Source organism: Cnephaeus nilssonii, assembly GCF_951640355.1.
Source record: "Cnephaeus nilssonii genome assembly, chromosome: 21".
NCBI lineage: Eukaryota > Metazoa > Chordata > Mammalia > Chiroptera > Vespertilionidae > Cnephaeus > Cnephaeus nilssonii.
In genome coordinates, this window is record NC_137092.1 from 4,937,497 (window position 1) to 4,955,139 (window position 17,643).

Here is a 17,643-nt window from a genome sequence, read left to right on the forward strand (position 1 = left end):
AACCCACTGTCATTTCTGCTCCCGGGGACGTGCGCCCTGAAGGAGGGCCGTCCTGTGCGGGACTGGTTTTCCCTCTGCCCGTGGGAACCCCGGCAAGCAAACCCTCTCCCAGGAAAGAGCGTTTTGCTATTTCTCAGCCACGCGCACCCCACGAAGCCCCGGGTCATCGTGTGGCTCCCGTGGGGCGATCAACACCTGGAGGCAACGAGGTGGGTGCCCTCCCTCTCCGTCCTGATGTCTCTCTCCCTTTGGGAAAAATAACGTCTCCGAAGAGAGGATGGCGAGGCTGCGAGGAGAGCCCTCGGTCGGTGGGTGCCTCGTGATGACGCCCCCGGCCACACAGCTGGCTTATGGACCTCACAGCGTGGCCAGCACTGCAGCCGTTCCGCCAGCCTGACACGCGCGGACGCCCTGTGAGTTACAACCCTGCCTGGGAGAGCAGTCCGTCTAAGGCGTCCTCGTCGGGGGTTCTCGCTCCGCCACACCGGCCCAACCGCACAGTGACAGTACGTGTCCCTTAAAAACGCGACTCCTTCGCCCACCATTCAAACCAGATTAGGGGAGGGCCGTGGGAATTCTAGCAGAGAAGTGTTTAAAGTCACTTGGAAGGCTCTCTGGATGCATACGATTTTTTTTCTGGGCAGAGGATCTATTATACTCTATTTTTTAATATGTTTTTATTGATTTTTAGAGAGACAGGAAGGGAGGAGGAGAGAGAGAAATAGCTCACTCGGTTGCCTCCTGCACGCCCCCTACTGGGGATCGAGTCCAAAGACCCGGCACGTGCCCTGACTTGTGACCTCCTGGTTCACGGGACGATGCTCAACCAATTGAGCCACACCGGCCGGGGCTATCCTCTATATGTATTTTTTTAATTTCTAAAAGGCCTAAAAATGTAAGGTTGACTGCTCTACAACCTAAGATTAAGGTTTACCCCAGCTGCGGGAGGTCCCTTTAAATAATAAATTGTGGACGGGATGTGTGAGAATGGCGTGCAGGTGTTTGAAAGTGCGAGTCCCCCGGTAATCGGCCGGTTCATTCCCGACTGACCTCCTCTCCCCTCAGCTGCCTGGGGCACCGCATCCCCGTGGGAGGTGTGTATTCACTGCGCCCCTGGCTCTTCTGGAAACCAAGCATGAAGCGAAGCGGCAACGGCCCAGACCAGGAGCGCGGCGCGAGCGCCAAGTGATAAATAAATGTCTTGGCAGCTGTGGTGGATCGCTCGTGGCAGCGTGGAGGGCGGGGAGACTCCGTGCACTGGGCCCTGCCTCACCCTTCCTTTCGGGTTTGTTTGAAGGATGTGGGTTCCGGTAAGGGCCCCCACGTAAAGCTCTTGAGAGAATCTCTGCTTCTGAATCATTTAAATAGTTGCATTAATATTTGGATAATAAAAGCCTCATGCCTCAGCCCTGGCCAGCGTCCTCAGTGGTTAGAGCGTTGGTCCACGCACCAGAGGGTCTCGGGTTCGATTCCCCGGCAAGGGCACTTACCCGGGTGGCAGGTTCGAGCACCGGCCCCCGATCAGGGCGAGTGCACGAGGAGGCGATCAATCGATGGAAAAAACATCCTCGGGTGAGGATTGACTACCAATAAAAAAAGCCTCAGACCTCATCATCAGCTCCCATTCAATCACGGAGATTGGCAGCTTGGAAGTACGTCATTTTTTCATTCAATCTGAATATGTACCGATGTCCATGCACATCCTCACTTTTAACACACACACGGTTTTCACTTGCAATCACACGCCTGTGTTACGGATCAGGAGTGAGGGGTGCCTCCAATTCAAGGCAGACAGCACCGGGTTGATTGGGGACGGGCCAATGAGAGGCCGCGACCCCATAGATTTCAGTCCCTCCCCATCCGTCAGAGTCTGCCACCGAAATGCAGTCCTACCCTGACCAGCCGGACAGAGGTGGGCTCCGAGCGTGTTCGCCAGGCCGAGAGAAGCAGCGCCCGCTCTGTTTCCTGGGCTGCAGACATTCTGCTAGAAAGGTTTCAAGCGGTTTCTTTCCCACACTCATCACAAAATGTCTTAAAACTGAATGTGTGGCAGGGGAATGCACTTGCACGGAACAACACCACGTCCTTTTGGGGAGCTGCTTTGTTTCGTTTGTATGGTCTTCTGGGTTATCAGCACGAGATCAAGAGAAGAGGCCTAGGTTTCTAATCGTCTTATTGGTTCCTTGTGTTCTGGGCACTATTCTTACTATTCAGGGCGCTTATGCCTGTCTGTCCCCTCGACCTGCCCTGTCCCAGTCGGTGGCCACTGGCCACCTATGGCTATCGAGCCCTTGACTGTGGTTAACCCCGACGGACAAGTCCTGGGGATGTAAGAGATTCACCAGAAGACGTCCAAGTCTTGGTACAAAACAAACAAGAAAGGAGAATGAATTATCGCCGTAGTCATGCTCACATTGGTCATACGTTGGAATGACAGTATTTTGAATACATGGGGTAAAATAAAGCACGTTATCAGGACGATTTTAACGGTTTCCTTTTGCTTTTCTAACGATGCTCCCAGAGATTATTTTTAATTACACGTGTGGCTCACATTACATTGCCCGTTGAACAGCACCGCTCTAGACACCCAATGTTCCCATCTGTAAAACGGGGGTAATAGTAGTCATTCTCCGGAGTTCATGGGAAAATCCGATGGCGCGAATGACCATGAACTTCCTGGGTAAAATATAAAGAGAGAGTCTAAAGTGCTGATGACCACGATGGCCACTGTAGAGAGAGTCTAAAGTGCTGATGACCACGATGGCGATCATCATGGCGATATTCTCAAGCTCCAGCTTTCAGATTTTTCTGGAAATTTTCAGCCAGAGGTCTTGCCATGACTCTCGATGAATGTGAGGCGGGACCTGCCCAGCTCACATTAGCAACAGTGTCAACAAGGGGACGCCAATGCTGAGAGATAATAGTAACAGCAGGACCCCGCCGACTTTACTAACAGCCTTGGGCCGGGGACCGGGGTAAGGAAGTACTTGCACCATCTTGATTCTCAACACAGTAAACCCTCGACTTTGCAGACCTCGACTTCACGGACCTCGGATTAACGGACAAAATTTTCAGGCCCTACGTCACATGTGAACATAAACACCTGCTCATTTTAAACTGCTTTTAACCAGGATTTGCTTAATTAAACTGACAGGTTATTTTTTGTTATTAATTTCCTGTTGTTTTTAACAAATGTTAGCGAACAGGCCACAGGTTGGAAAAAAACACTGCAGTAATTCCGCCACCATAACTAAATATTACATACCTACAACTCTAGTCGGCGTTTAAATCCAAGAATCACTGCTCATAAACAATGCTTGCGGAATGATTAGCACGTGACCACGCGGATCAAGTGGCAGGACTCTGCAGCCGGTGAAACAGGTGCGTGTTCCCACGTGCGCGAAGCCCCGCCCAGCCGCACCCTTCTGCTCATCAGGTGACGGTGAACGCCTGCCTGCATTGACTAGACCTGTTCAGTATCCATTTAAAATGACGGTCATACTTCTAGACAGCTGTTTGTGAAATCAAACTTTTCAGTAATTTCACGTTTATAAACCTGTCTACAGACGTCAAAACAGGTACACGAATTTGTCCGTTCCTGAACACACGCCTTCCGGAAACCCGCTCCTGAGCCCTAATGAGCCCGCTAGTTCAGGTTTTCCTGTCCACACTGCGGCTCCGAGCACGAGGGGGCTCCTATTTTTCTGTCTGTGACCTTGGATGCTTCTGATACCTTGTGTGTGTCTACAATGAATGCAAGGTGGCAAATGTGGCTTCCGGCAGCAATTCAGCGGGCAGGGCCGGAGGCGGGGCGCCGTGTCTGGGGCGGCTGGGTGACCCCCACATAGTGTTGCAGTGCGGAAGGGGTTCGGGCTTCTGCAGTTGGGTCATACCTGCTGAAGGACGACTTCCACCAGCTAGCAGTCCTGTTTTCCCTCCATCCAACCATGTGTCAAGACAAACTGCTCACCCCACAGCCCTGGACACAATACCAACCCTCACGCTGGCCCCGAACGCCCCTCCACCCAAGAAGCCTGAAAATGCCCTGCAGGTGACCATCGCCTTGACGTTAGTCCGGTCTTTCTAAAATCTGGAGTGCCTCTCAACATTCTTCACCAAAAAAAACCTTACCCGGGTGCAGCCCCGCAGCTCCAAGAATCCTGGTCAGCAGCCTCACCCCTGGGAGTGATGGATTCTGATTTACTTGTTACCTCTCCTACCGGGTTGTTATTAATGCTAACACCACACACACACACACACACACACACACACACACACACGCCCTTGCATAGAACAGGGCCCTATACATTCGTGCTCCAATATTTACTGAACACCCATGATGCGCGGGCTCTACATAATCAGAGCAACAGAGTATAATGCAAGCTCGGGTGTGTGTGCCTCTTATTACACCTAAAGAATGCAATGTTAATAAAGAACTACAACAACCTGGATCCCGGAAGGGGACATGTGTGTGCATGAGGTTTGCAGGCCCAATCGCATGTGAAATGCTGCAGGGCGCGCTCCTGGGGAAAGCTGGGCCGTGTGCTCCCTGAGAAGCGAACAGGCCTTCAGAACATCAGCAAGGCCGCCGGCTTACCTGTTCCCGCCGCAGGTCCCGCCTTCCTGTTCCTCCACCTGCGCTCCTCCATCCTCGTCCTGCTGCGCCCGGAGCGAGCCTTTCTCAGACCCCAGCGGGGCCCCAACGGCGCCCAGGGGGTAACCCGGCCTGAGGGCCCGCCCGCCCGGGGTGTCTGACTCCGTGGGTCCGGGGTGGAGCCTGAGGGTTGGATTTGCAAGGAGCGCCCAGGTGAGGCTGATGCTGCCTTGGGTTTAGGCGCATTCAAACCCTCCCTGCGGCCCGGCCCGCGGAGACCCTCCGGGGCTTCCCCGAAACCCCCGCCTGGAGGCATCCCTCACCCCAGGTGGGGCGGGCGCTGCCCTGCGGGGTGGGGGGGGGAACAGAACCAGACATGCGCATGGCCGTCTGCTCCGGGCCCCCATTCCAGAGATGGGCGCGGGGAGCCCCAGGGTCCAGGAGGCCGGAAGCCAGGGCGGAGGCGGAAGCCACGGTGGAGCACGTGCTCATCAGATCCCCACCGGGCGGTCCTGGCCCCATGGAAACGCTGCTCTCCAAACTCGCTGCTTTCCCGACCCCGTGCCCAGATCTCGGGACCCCGTGCCCGGATCTCAGGCCCCGTGCCCGCATCTCGGGACCCCGTGCCCGGATCTCAGGCGCCCGCAGCGCGCACAGGCCTCGGGTTCTGCAGCGAGGGAGCGAGCTGGCCTCGCGCACAGGGCCGTGGCCGCCGGCCCGTTGCCCCTCCGCATTCAGCGATGCCATCAGAGCGCCCGGGGCGCCGGGGTGTCCCCCACCTGGAACGGGTGGGCTTCCTAAGAGGAGACATTGGGCCGCCGCCTGCTGCGTCCGGACGCGGAGAGGAAGGGAGACGAGATCCCTCTGCGGCTCCTACTGGCAGCACCCACGCGGAAGAGCAAAGACCCCGCAGGACCCCACGCTCCAAGCCCAGCCTGTCCTCTCACCCCTCGCCGCCGGCGCTCTGTGGCCTCGCTCCTGCTGTCTCCAACCCACTAGACGGGCTGGGGGAAGAGGGGGCGAAGAGAATGCACGGGGTCCGGAATCAGAAATGACTCGCGAAGCCGTGGGGAGAGGCCCAGTGTGCAGGCGGCCGGCCGGGCAGAGAGCCTGAGCGGCCCCCGAGCTGTTCCGAGGTTGGAGGTCGGAGGTTCGCAGACAGGACGCACCCCGAGAAGAAGGGCGCCTGTCGCTAACCACCGAGCGCCCAGGCGGCAGCCTCCCCTGGGCTTTGCAGAGTGATGCCCCGGGGGGGGCGGGGGTGCAGGAATATGGAAATGGCTGACGGGCTGGATTGGATCGGCCTAAATGAGCTGGGGTTGATGGCGGCCGGGAGACGAGGGCGGGGGAGAGGGATCAAGCCTGCGGCCTTGCGGACCTCGCCAGGGCCCTCCTGACATCGCCTCCGCAAGCATACAGAATGGGGGGTCTCCTCTTCAAGGCGGGGAAGGGCTTCTGTGCCCCTGAAAAGGGAAAAGGAGATGGTAAATGCAGCCCTAGCCAGTTGGCTCAGTGGATAGAGCATCCGCCTGTGGACTGAAGGGTCCCGAGTTCCAGTCAAGTCAAGAGCACATGCCCAGGTTGCAGTCTCGATCCCCTACCTGTAGGAGGCAGCCGGCCCATGATTCTCTCCCATCATTGATGTTTCTATCACTCTCTCCCTCTCCATTCCTCTCTGAAATCAATATGAATGTGTGTGTTTTTGAAAAGAGAGAGAGATGGTAAATTCAGGGGGGAAATGTGGTCCCTTAGGAGACGCCCCAAGCCCCAGGCCACTTAGTCCCCTAGAAGCGAGAGGCTTCCCGAAGTCAAACACCTGCCCCGCTTCGGGGAGGCCGATGTAATGGGCACTGGGGGACGAGGCAGTTACACTCGTGATTAAAAGCCGGAGGTCCGTGATGCAGGGAACACAGAGCTTCCTCGGGTTGTGTGTTGCAGACAGCAGCTCAGAGAGTTCGTAACAATTAACGTCACGAATAAGGCATCGCGCCAGGAGGTACTGATTAGGAACGGAGGCTCGGTGTCGAGTTTAGATGAACCTGAATGGAATCAAGCGTGATGAGGTGTTTGCAGGCACAGGAGACTCCCTGTGGCCTGTCCTTAGGAGAAAAGAAAGAGACACCAGGATCACACACACACACACACACACACACACACACACAGAAAAGGCACGTGAGGACATGGCGAAAGCGTGGCTCCCTGCAGGCTAAGGGGTGGCTCAGAGACACCATCCCTGCCAGCACCTTGATCTTGGCCTCCCAGCCTCCAGAGCTGGGAGAAAATCATGTTGTTGTTGTTCTAAGCTCTTCCCCCATCTTTGGCGTTTTGTTATGGCAGCCCGAGCAAACTAACACACCGTCCACGTACAAACATTAAGAGGAATCACCGTCCCCACTTGACATAAAGAGGAGAAACATTTGAGTTCTTTCGGAATGGCCTCTCCTAACGGTTTGCATACGTAAGGACGTTGGTTGGAAATGCCACCTGGTGCAATGAAATCATCAGCACATCGAACGAGACGCAATCAAGGGAACAACCCGTCCCAGGATGGACGGAGCTCCAGGGGAGTTCCCCCAGGATCCTGACGCCAGGCTAATGGGGGGACTGGGCACTGTGGTGAGCAGGTCTGGCGTGTCTTGGGGTCACGGTTGAATGTCCTAACATCGTTTGGACACGTATGAGATAGGAAGGCGGTTCCGCTGTGGGGAGACGTGAGAGAAAGAGGAACTCTGTCTGGGTCCTCGCGTCTTAATGAGACGCAGGCACGTTTCCTGGGCTGATGGTGCCGTTTCACTCCCAGGAGGTGGAAGAGGTTAGCTCACGCAAACCAGTGTGGACAGTGGAGAAGCAAGCAAGAACCCTAATTAACGTGTTTGCTAATTAGACTCCCCGGACGGTGTTTCCCCATAACACACGAATTGGGCGTTTATTCCGCACACATGCGCCACGTCGGGGGTTGGGTCTTCGGCGCCCTGTTGCTCATGCGTGGCCTCCTAACACATCCTTGAGCTCTGTTGGTCTGATCTCCAGTAAGTTCCCTTCCTACCTTCTCTCCCTGCCGCCCGCCCCCAGCAGCTGTGGGCCCCTGGTCTCGCCAGCGCTCTCAAGGAACTGCCTGGGACACCCAGGCTCAGCACCTCACCTCCAATGCGGATGCAGACACTACCCGGACGAGGCAGACCCACCTGCAGGGAGGCAGCGGGAGCCGGAAAAGCGGGTCCTGGACAGTCTAGGCCTAGTGACATCCCACCACCGCCCTCCCCCCTCCACCACACACCCACCCACCCACCCACCCCACCCTACCCCCCGTGCCAAGTGGAAAGAGCAAGAGGAAAAAAGGTCGACCTGCCTTCCAGGTCGTCTGATCTCCTGGTCAAGAAGGGAATCGGCCAGCACAGGCCTGGCACGGGGCCTGCTCTTTCCAGGATTCAACAGGAGTTGGAATCATTTGGCCATAAAATCTTGAAATGAGGGCGTTCTCAGCTCTCCCACTGCAGGAGCAGATTTTGGGGGTGCGGTGGTGTTTATGGGCCACAAAGACTCCAGCGGCTGGAAAGATCTATGCTTGAGTGTTGAATAGTTTTGAATATTTGATAAATGATAAAATGGCTTCCTCTCCTCCTGCCTTTTCTCGCTGGGCCCTGGCCTTTCCCGGGTCTCCCCCTCTTGCCCTTCCAACCTCACTGACCACTTCTTCGTGAGTTTGGCCTGAAAGTACAGTGATTCATTTTGGGGTTTTCTGTTGTTGTTTTCTTGTTAATCCTCACCCCCAGGATATTTTTTCCCATTGATTTTTAGAGAGAATGGAAGGGAGGGGGAGAGGCAGAGGGAGAAAAACAATGTGAGAGAGACACATTGATTGGTTGCCTCCTGAATGCACTCTGACCAAGGCCAGGGATCTAGCCTGCAACCTAGGTACCTGCCCTTGACCAGAATCAAATCTGGGACCCCTCAGTCCACAGGCCGACGCTCTATCCACTGAGCCATACCGGCTAGGGCTAAGTGATTCATTTTGCATTGGAGGGTCGAGTCCTTGCATGCCAGCCTACCAATGGGCCATACGTACCATGCATGAGCCATGCCAATGGAAATGTTCAATTGTTTAAGTGCGAGTCTCTTTAAAACTCGATGAAATAAAAAAAAAGGTACAATCCCCATTCTTTCACCCCCAAGACATTCTGCTGAAGCGAATTCTTGTGAATAGTAGCGCATGAATACAGATCATGCAAAACACTTGAGTTTTAGAATAAATAATTAATGGAACTAGAGTCGGTAGGTGGCAGATAGTTATATATTAAGGGGCCAACTTAAGCACTTTCATGCTGCTGCCGAATTTCTTATTTACTCCGAAAAAATGATTGCTCGGTCCTAAAGGAGCTGTAAACTTACACAGGAAAAGGAGACATATTCGGCTGCGGGTCTCGGGCCATCCATGGATGGCGTTATCGATGCCACCCGCCAGAGAATTGTAACTCTTAACTCTGTTAGCGAGAAAACGGCCTATTTCCCATTCAGAGTGACACTGTTCAAGATACAGGCATAACTGACACCTCTTCGTTGATGCTGAACTCAGATCTATCACAGGCTCTGAGAGAGCGTCTGATCCTTAATGACAAACACGGGGAAACGCGCGCCAGCCCGTCACAGACGTTCTCAGCAAAAGTAGTCGGATGGAAAATTCAACATGAAGGGACTACTTGATGAGTTCAATCGAAGCCCCAGCCTTCCTGATATAATTCCGGTTTTCCCAAACACAGGGTGACTTTCTTTCCTATAAGCTTGCTTAAATTCTCAGGACTCAGAGTTCAGGTCATCTGTCCAATAAACCTTTTCTGACCCCCCTGCCCCACGACTATAGTAGCTGCCCCGGTAATGTATCTGCATTGATCCTGCACTTATTTTATTACCACACGTTTTTCATTTTGTACTGAAGTTTGCTTTTGCATTGTGACATTATCCCCCAAACACTGCAATCTGGAGAATGAGGAGGACATCTCATGCGCAGGGCCACCATCTATAGGTGCTCAACGAAAGTCAGTTCGTCATGGCGCTATCTGCCACATACGAGCAAACGTTTTGGTTCATCCACCATCTGGCCCCTGCGATCTCTCCCGTGTGATGACCATTACGTTCCCTCACGAACCTGTTTTGCCACACGATCACGTGACTTACGCTCTCCACTCCCTGCCCCACATGGCCCGTCCTGTGTCCTTGTCCGCACTGCCTCCGCATCCTGGAAGTCCCAGCCTTCCTGCTACCGTGTCCTAACCACTCGTTTGTATTTTTCAGTCTGACCAGCATTTCAAAGGCCAGTTCTACAGACGATTCTCTTCCCAGCCCCAATACGGGCTCCCTCCTCTGAAGGCCCATCAAATTCCACCGGTAGCCTACAGCACCACTTTATCAGACAAAGTGCTCAGCAAAGGTTTGTGGGATGAACGTTGACTGTTTTACTACATCCCATGAAATCCTTCCCATTCCCTCCCCACCTCAGAAACAAGACACGAACCCCTCAAAATCTCTGAAATACTCAGCACCCTGTTCGGGCCCTGTTAACAAGCTGCTGGGGCAATGACGCCTCCAGGTGGACATACCTCTGTCGCCTTAAATGAATTATCAACAATCAGCACCTGGCCGAGGAACACCCATAGGTGTGTCTTCCTTGTCGCGTGGGCCTTCTTTTTCTCCCTGCTGCATGTATTAACGCCCGTCTCATCAGAGCTATAATAAGCCTGAAAATTAATGTCCGATGTCTTCGGTAGCTTAAGACTTAATTTATTCCCCAAGCCGTGGGCCCTGGCACAATTAGGTTTTGATACATGGACATTTCTGCTTACTCGGGACGTGTGGAAAGGACTCTGCGTTTTGAATGGCCTCATAAATATATATTGAATTTCATTTTCTAACGTGCAAAACCCATTTCCCTGTTGTTGGGAGGCTTTTCAGGTTGGGGGTAGAGCCAGTTTCTATAAGTATTTTTGTTGTGTGCCATTAATTAGTCCATAAATCACCGTGTCTTCGAATCGCATAGATTACCTTCAAGCCAATACACTTAGCCAGGGAACACAGTGCATCCTGCCAGCTCACCGCCGTCTGCCAGGGTCCGCTCCAGGCCATGACGATGGCTTGGGTCACTCGGACGTGCATGAGACGTTAGTAATGAATCAGCAGTTTGCCCCGAATTCTTTTTTGAAAGAAGCTACTCTTTTTGATTACACAACAACAGAGGTTAAAACTATCACTGGAGCCCCCACTGGTGTGGCTCAGCGGTTGAGCACTGGCCTATGAACCAGGAGGCCACGGTTCAATTCCTGGTCGGGGCACAGGCCCGGTTGCAGACTCAGTCCCCAGTAGTGGGTGGGCAGGAGGCAGCCAATCAGTGATGCTCTCTCATCATTGATGTTTCTATCTCTCTCCCTCTCCCTTCCTCTCTGAAGTCAATAAAAATATATTTAAATATATATATCCCGGGAGGGGAAAAAAGAGAAAATACTGAAGAACTAAAAGGTAGAAAGTTAAAGTCTCCCAAGATGCCCCTGCTGAGAAACAACCACAGTTAATGCACAGATTTTTCATTTATGTATCCATTAGGCGCGTGTGTGTGCGCGCGTGTGTGCATGTGTGTGTGTGCATGTGCATGTGTTGTGTGTGTCCAGTAGGTGTGTGTGTATGCGCATGTGTGTGTGCATGTGTGTGTCCATTAGGTGTGTGTGTGTGTGTGTGTGTGTGTGTGTGTGGTGTGAGATTTTCTCTCATTCCCGATCAAAAACGCCCTGTGTGCTTTCACTGCCCTTCTCCTCGCTGGCCTCCCGCACGCGCTGGAGGAGGCTGAGGACTGAATTCTTTAACTAGGACAACAGGGGAGCAGGCGGGGCGGTGCACAGGCTGGGCTCTGTCTTGCGCTGGGTGGTCTCCACCACTTCCGGTGTCGCTAGCCGCACCCCGCGGCCCGGGTCTTGCTGGGGAGAGGAAGGAGAGGAGGATTCCATTTTCTCTCATTGGTCACGGTTTTCATTGCCATTTAAACGGTAGGTGTCAGGCGGCCTCCGGGTGGCGAGATGTCTTACCCTTGTCAGCATCTCCTCTCCACAGCCCGCCTCGTGCCCATGAACTACACCTTGGGGTCGCTGCTGGCCGGAGCCCACCTCTTGCTGAGGTGCCTGGAGGTCACGTCCCAGTCTGCCTTTGCTGGCTTTCCCCCAAAGCTGGGGGTGACCCTTTTCGGGGGGAGGGGGCATCTGCTTTCAGGAGGGCGCTTTGCTAGCCTCACAATAAATTACTACCGATCAGCTGCTTGACCACCTAAGACCTCTTGCCGGTACATCTGGAAGGTCACATGATCCACTACCAGAGAGGATCCAACCCCCCTCTTAGCCGGTCACGACCATGCTTGGCGGTGAGAATGGTGCAAACAGCATCTTTCTCTCTCCTGTTCGCAGGGAGGCCTGCTATTCTTCCTCTCCCCATTTTCCTTGAGGTCCCTCTGGCCCCCAAGGTCCCGGCTCCGTCTAGCCGTGGCTCCCCTGGAACAAGCCTGTGGCATGCGTTCCCGGCTCCATCGACAGGAGTGGATGCTGCATAAATAATTCTCCCGCAGGAAACCTCTGAAAGGCAAACAGACCCTCGTTTGCGAACATCGATCATCTCTCACGTGGAACAGGAAGAGCTGAAAATCCATGGAGCTCGGACTCGGTGCCAGGCACCTCCCAGGTCTCATCTCATTTAAAGCTTCTGAGGCCCATGAGCTGGATGCTATCATTTCCCTGGTGATCCCAGGGCCCAGGAAGGTGGGGCACGGAGGGTCGTACAGCCCCGTCGTGGAGAATTCAGCGTCCACACCCAGGCTGTCTAGCTCTCACGCTGGCCGGCGGTCAGGTGTAGAGCAGGTTGAGAAGATGGAAAGGGCTGAGTGCGCTCTGCCTGGCACATGGCACACTCAGTGCGGAGACAGGCGTCCCACCAGGGACAAACAGGGCACAGACCAAGTGGGCAGAGGGAAAGACGGGGTGACGGTTATCCCCACTCGTTGCCCGGAGAGAGTATACACAGAACAAGGATGGGGCCAAAGAGTTGTACTGAGAAGCTTTCTTTCCCGTTTCAAATATTTATAGACTGTCACGAGCCAGGCCCTGTGCTCGGTGGAAAGATTCAAATTAATTGTTGTATCAAAAGAGACCGAGGACGAGCCCTAGCCGGCTTGGCTCAGTGGATAGAGCGTGGGCCTGCAGACTGAAGGGTCCCAGGTTCAATTCCGGTCAAGAGCACATGCCTGGGTTGTGGGCTCGTTCCCCAGAAGGGGGCGTGCAGGAGGCAGCCGATCAATGATTCTCTCTCATCATTGATGTTTCTCTCTCTCTCCCTCTCCCTTCCTCTCTGAAATCAATAAAGAAATATATTTGAAAAAAATAAAAAGAGGCCGAGGATGAGTCATGGATGTGCCATGATTAGAGCAAGAGTTACAGAGAAGAGGGTGTGGTTGACCCCCACAGGGGTGGGGCTCGGGGGCAGAAGGATGTCGTAGGCGAGCCATCAGCCGCGGAGGGCCTCCAAGGTGTCAGACAGCTGCCGTGCCGACGAGGGACCTCGGCGTCAACCTTTTCCTGAGTCTGCCTGCGAAGCCAGGTGCCACTCACAGATGTCTGAGGGCTATTTCTGGCCACATCCCCCTCGTCGCTCGGGTGAGAAGCAGACACTGCTCACGACCGTGGGCTTAATGAAGCGTGGAGATTCAGACACACACGGACGCAGACACCGGCTCCCATGCCGTGACTAAGTCAGCGCCTCTCCCTGCTCCACAAGGTCACGCTTGCTGCTCAGATGGAGGGTGTTGGGCAGCGACCTTGGGTTTAGAGTTCAGTTTTGTGTTGTTTGTGTCTCCCCCGAATCCTGATCATTTTCTACCACACCCACATTACCACACGGCCCTGTTGTCCTGACACGGAGCTGAAACCACTTACCACTTCCCTGCCTACACTGTGCACTGAGAGAGTTAGAATCAGCCCAGGAGAGCGGCCCCAATCTCCGCTCTTCCGATGGCCAGCGTCACTTACCTTGGATTGCTCTCCTGTAAAAGGGGGTTGAGAAGAGATAAAGACTGAGCTGCTGCTCCGGAATTGGGAGAGAAATAAGATTGGCTTCTGAGGACGCAGCTCGTGGAATTCCACATAGCTGAGCGATGAGCCCCCCACCCCACCCCTGCAATAAACCAAGAGGTTCTGTGTGACTTGTAGCCTTAGAAACACCCCAAATTCCAATTAGATTTGCCTGGGTGCAAACTCGGGGCGGGTAAACTTGAACATCACCGAGATTTAGTAGGAAAAGCATCAACAGTGCTGACTGCTCCTTGGAGAAAGATTTCGTGGACAAAGAGATAGGCAGGGAGGGGGGCAAGCCAGCTGTGACTGCCGGAAGCCGATCCTTGTTTCACTAGGAGAGAGGTGTGGATGGGGAATCCGGAAGGCTGGTCAACCTTAATTGCTCTGAAAGGTCAGGGCTAATCACTCCTTGTTTGGTTGAGACCTTGGTAGGTGAAGCAGCCTCCACCTGTTAGTCTGAGGATTGGCTGTTAGTGGAATTCCCTGCCTGAGGGATATGGGTGTATCCCGTAATCCTCATAAAAGGGATGGCAAAGCCAGAGCGAGTCGTCCTCTCTTGGGCGTCTGCCTGCCCCCCATTTCCCAAATTAATGCTTTTCTAGTCTCTTTTCATTTGTGTGCGGCCTTCTCCAGAGCCCGAACCCTGAACTGGAACCCTGAACCACGTGGGACATGAAAGGGGTTTCCACATGTGACCCATGGACCAAACCCAGCTTGTTGCCTGTTCTTGCAAATAAGGTTTTGTTGGAACATCTGCCTAAGGCCTGGGAGCGGTAGGCTGCACCTTGTAGGTTGGGTAGGTGTGTTCTATGATGTCCACACAAGGACAAAATCACCTACAGGTGCTTCCTTCCGTCCCATCCCAAGAAAGCCACTCAGGAGACGAAGGGAACAGTGAGGGTGGGGTGTCAGGTTTGCTGCTAATGACGACCGATCCTTCAGATCTATCGTTGAGTAAGCAGATCTCCATTAGCTGCGTGCGCACGTTCAGACACACGGCTTTATTTAATGCAACGTATTTCGAGTTAGGACATGGGTCACAATTATAGGCTCGTGGCTGAGACCCATTTCTTGATCTCCTCGGGTCTTCAAACGCCCCGAGGAGGCTGCCTCCCTAACCGATCCTGTTTCTTCTCTCAGTCACGTCCCCTCGGGGGACTCTGTCAATGTAGCGCCCGTTGCTGATGGTAACGCACGCACGCTGGAACACAAGCTGGGAAACTCGGTGGCCTTTAATTATTCAGGACTTAATCACGCCCACATGGACAATCAATATTGGCTCATCTTCATCTGATTTCCAGCCCCTGGTGTCCGGCCCCTCCATCAGCGGGTAACAGTATGGCGCCTCTCACAGCCTCCCCAGCCCTCCTCTAACAAGCTCGCTGGAGGGGTTTGAATCAGCTAATGAACTCATCAACAGCATTTTCCCAGCCCAGGCACCTTCACACACCTACCTCCCAGGGCCCTGTTTGCTGACACCTTGTGGCCACCAAGAATATGACTGTCTCCGAGACCCAACATCTGTACCCGGCGCCGGGCGGGTCTCTGAATGCTGATGTGGTCGTTACAGTGACAGCAAATACAAACCTGCTTAGGGGGTGTGTGACATGCAATTAGTTCATCTCATTCAAAGGGAAACTAGCCTTTTCTCTGTATGTTTCGGAGGCGAGCGGGGCGGCGGGCGGGAACAGACGGGGCCTCGGTCCCGGCCGCACAACATCTGGCCTGGTGTCAGCTGGACACGCCTCCTGGGAAGACCCACCGACTCGGCACGTGGCTCTGGACGTGGCAGGGTGCCCGCGGCCAGCTCCCTGGGAGAGGGGATGTCAAGCTGGCATTGTTGGAACGAAGAGCCGAGAATCCTCGAGGACCGCACGGGGGACGGATAGAGGTTTCATTCCCACACCCGCGGTGGAGAGGGGTGCTTCGTGGCCTTTGTGGTGGGGCCCTAGAAACAGCTCGTTCAAACCACAGAGCGGGGGTCCTGTCCACATTAAACAGAAAAGAAAATGGGGGCTGGATTGCCTCGGGGAGGGGACTGAGCTACCCTGGGCTAGCATCCAGGCCCCGGGGATGTCTCCCAGATCCCAGTCCCGGGAGGGGAGACCCGGAAAACCACTGGGAGGTGGGAACAGGGTGAGCCGTGAGGCAGAAGGGCCGGCCTGGTATCCCAATGCCACGCCAGAGCAGCTGGGCGTCCTTTAATGCGTCGTTAACCCCTCTGAACCTCGGGTTCTCCATCCATAAAAGAGGAGAGATAATATTTACTCCACGGGGTTATGGGGGACATTACGAGAGGCCGTAAAATGGGAGTGCTGTGTAATTACCCGACAGATGACCGTGCCGTCGTCATTACGCGGACATAATGGGCAGTCACGCCACCAAGAGGAGCGGCTCCGGACAGCGCCTGGCCGTCCTCTCGCCAAGTCCCCGGGAGCCCCGGGGAAGCCGCCGCTCGCTCGTCCTGGCGAATGACTGTGTCTCTGAGGAGCTTAGCATCACACAGACGCAGGGACGTGCCCTGATCGGGGCCGCGGGGCCTCCCAAACACATCCGGGTCGCTATCCTCTCCTGGCCCACCCAGCATCCTCTGCCTGAATCTGGTCCCTCGCCCACCGCATGTGGCGCCCACGTCGGAAGACTGGTATTTGTGTCTCTTCAAGGAGAGCACAGAGACGGGCACAGAGAGGGTGCAACTTGTCTCTGAACACACAGCACGTTCATGGCTGAGCTAGGACGACCTGGAGAAATCCGATGGCAGCAACTCTGGAGTCACTTCTGGGGGCCGGGGGCTGGCTAGGGACAGAGGTCAAACGGCACAGAGGCCTGGCCCCTGTGTCCACCTGTGTCCCCCTGTATCCTCCCGTGTCCTCCCGTGTCCCCCTGTGTCCCCTGTGTCCTCCCGTGTCCCCTGTGTCCCCCTGTGTCCCCCTGTGTCCCCCCGTGTCCCCCTGTGTCCCCCTGTGTCCCCCCGTGTCCCCCTGTGTCCCCCTGTGTCCTCCAGTGTCCTCCCGTGTCCTCCTGTGTCCACCTGTGTCCTCCCGTGTCCTCCCGTGTCCCCCGTATCCCCCTGTGTCCTCCCGTGTCCTCCCGTGTCCCCCCGTGTCCCCCCGTGTCCCCCTGTGTCCTCCCGTGTCCTCCCATGTCCCCCCGTGCCCCCTGTGTCCTCCCGTGTCCCCCCATGTCCCCCCGTGTCCCCCGTGTCCTCCCGTGTCCCCCCGTGTCCCCCTGTGTCCTCCTGCGTCCTCCCATGTCCTCCCGTGTCCTCCCGTGTCCCCCTGTGTCTTCCTGTGTCCTCCCGTGTCCCCCCGTGTCCTCCTGCGTCCTCCCGTGTCCTCCCGTGTCCCCCTGTGTCCTCCTGTGTCCTCCTGCGTCCTCCTGCGTCCTCCCGTGTCCCCCTGTGTCCTCCCGTGTCCTTCCGTGTCCTCCTGTGTCCTCCTGTGTCCTCCCGTGTCCCCTATGTCCTCCTGCGTCCTTCCGTGTCCCCCTGTGTCCTCCTGTGTCCTCCTGTGTCCTCCTGCGTCCTCCCGTGTCCCCCTGTGTCCTCCCGTGTCCTCCGTGTCCCCCTGTGTCCTCCTGTGTCCCCCTGTGTCCTCCTGTGTCCTCCTGCGTCCTCCCGTGTCCCCCTGTGTCCTCCCGTGTCCTCCGTGTCCCCCTGTGTCCTCCCGTGTCCTCCCGTGTCCCCCTGTGTCCTCCTGTGTCCTCCTGCGTCCTCCCGTGTCCCCCTGTGTCCCCCTGTGTCCTCCGTGCGCGGGGCGGCCGGCGGAGCTGCCCCGAGAGCGGCTCCTGGGGGAGCCGCGGCAGGAGGCGGCCGCCTGGCTGGTTTCTCGGTTTCTCTCCGAGGTCAAGGGCCTTGGTCCCTCGCCAGTCTGGCTCCGTGGACAGAGCATCAGCCACAGACTGAAAGGCCCGGGTTCGATTCCGGTCCAGGGCACAGGCCCAGGCTGCAGGCTC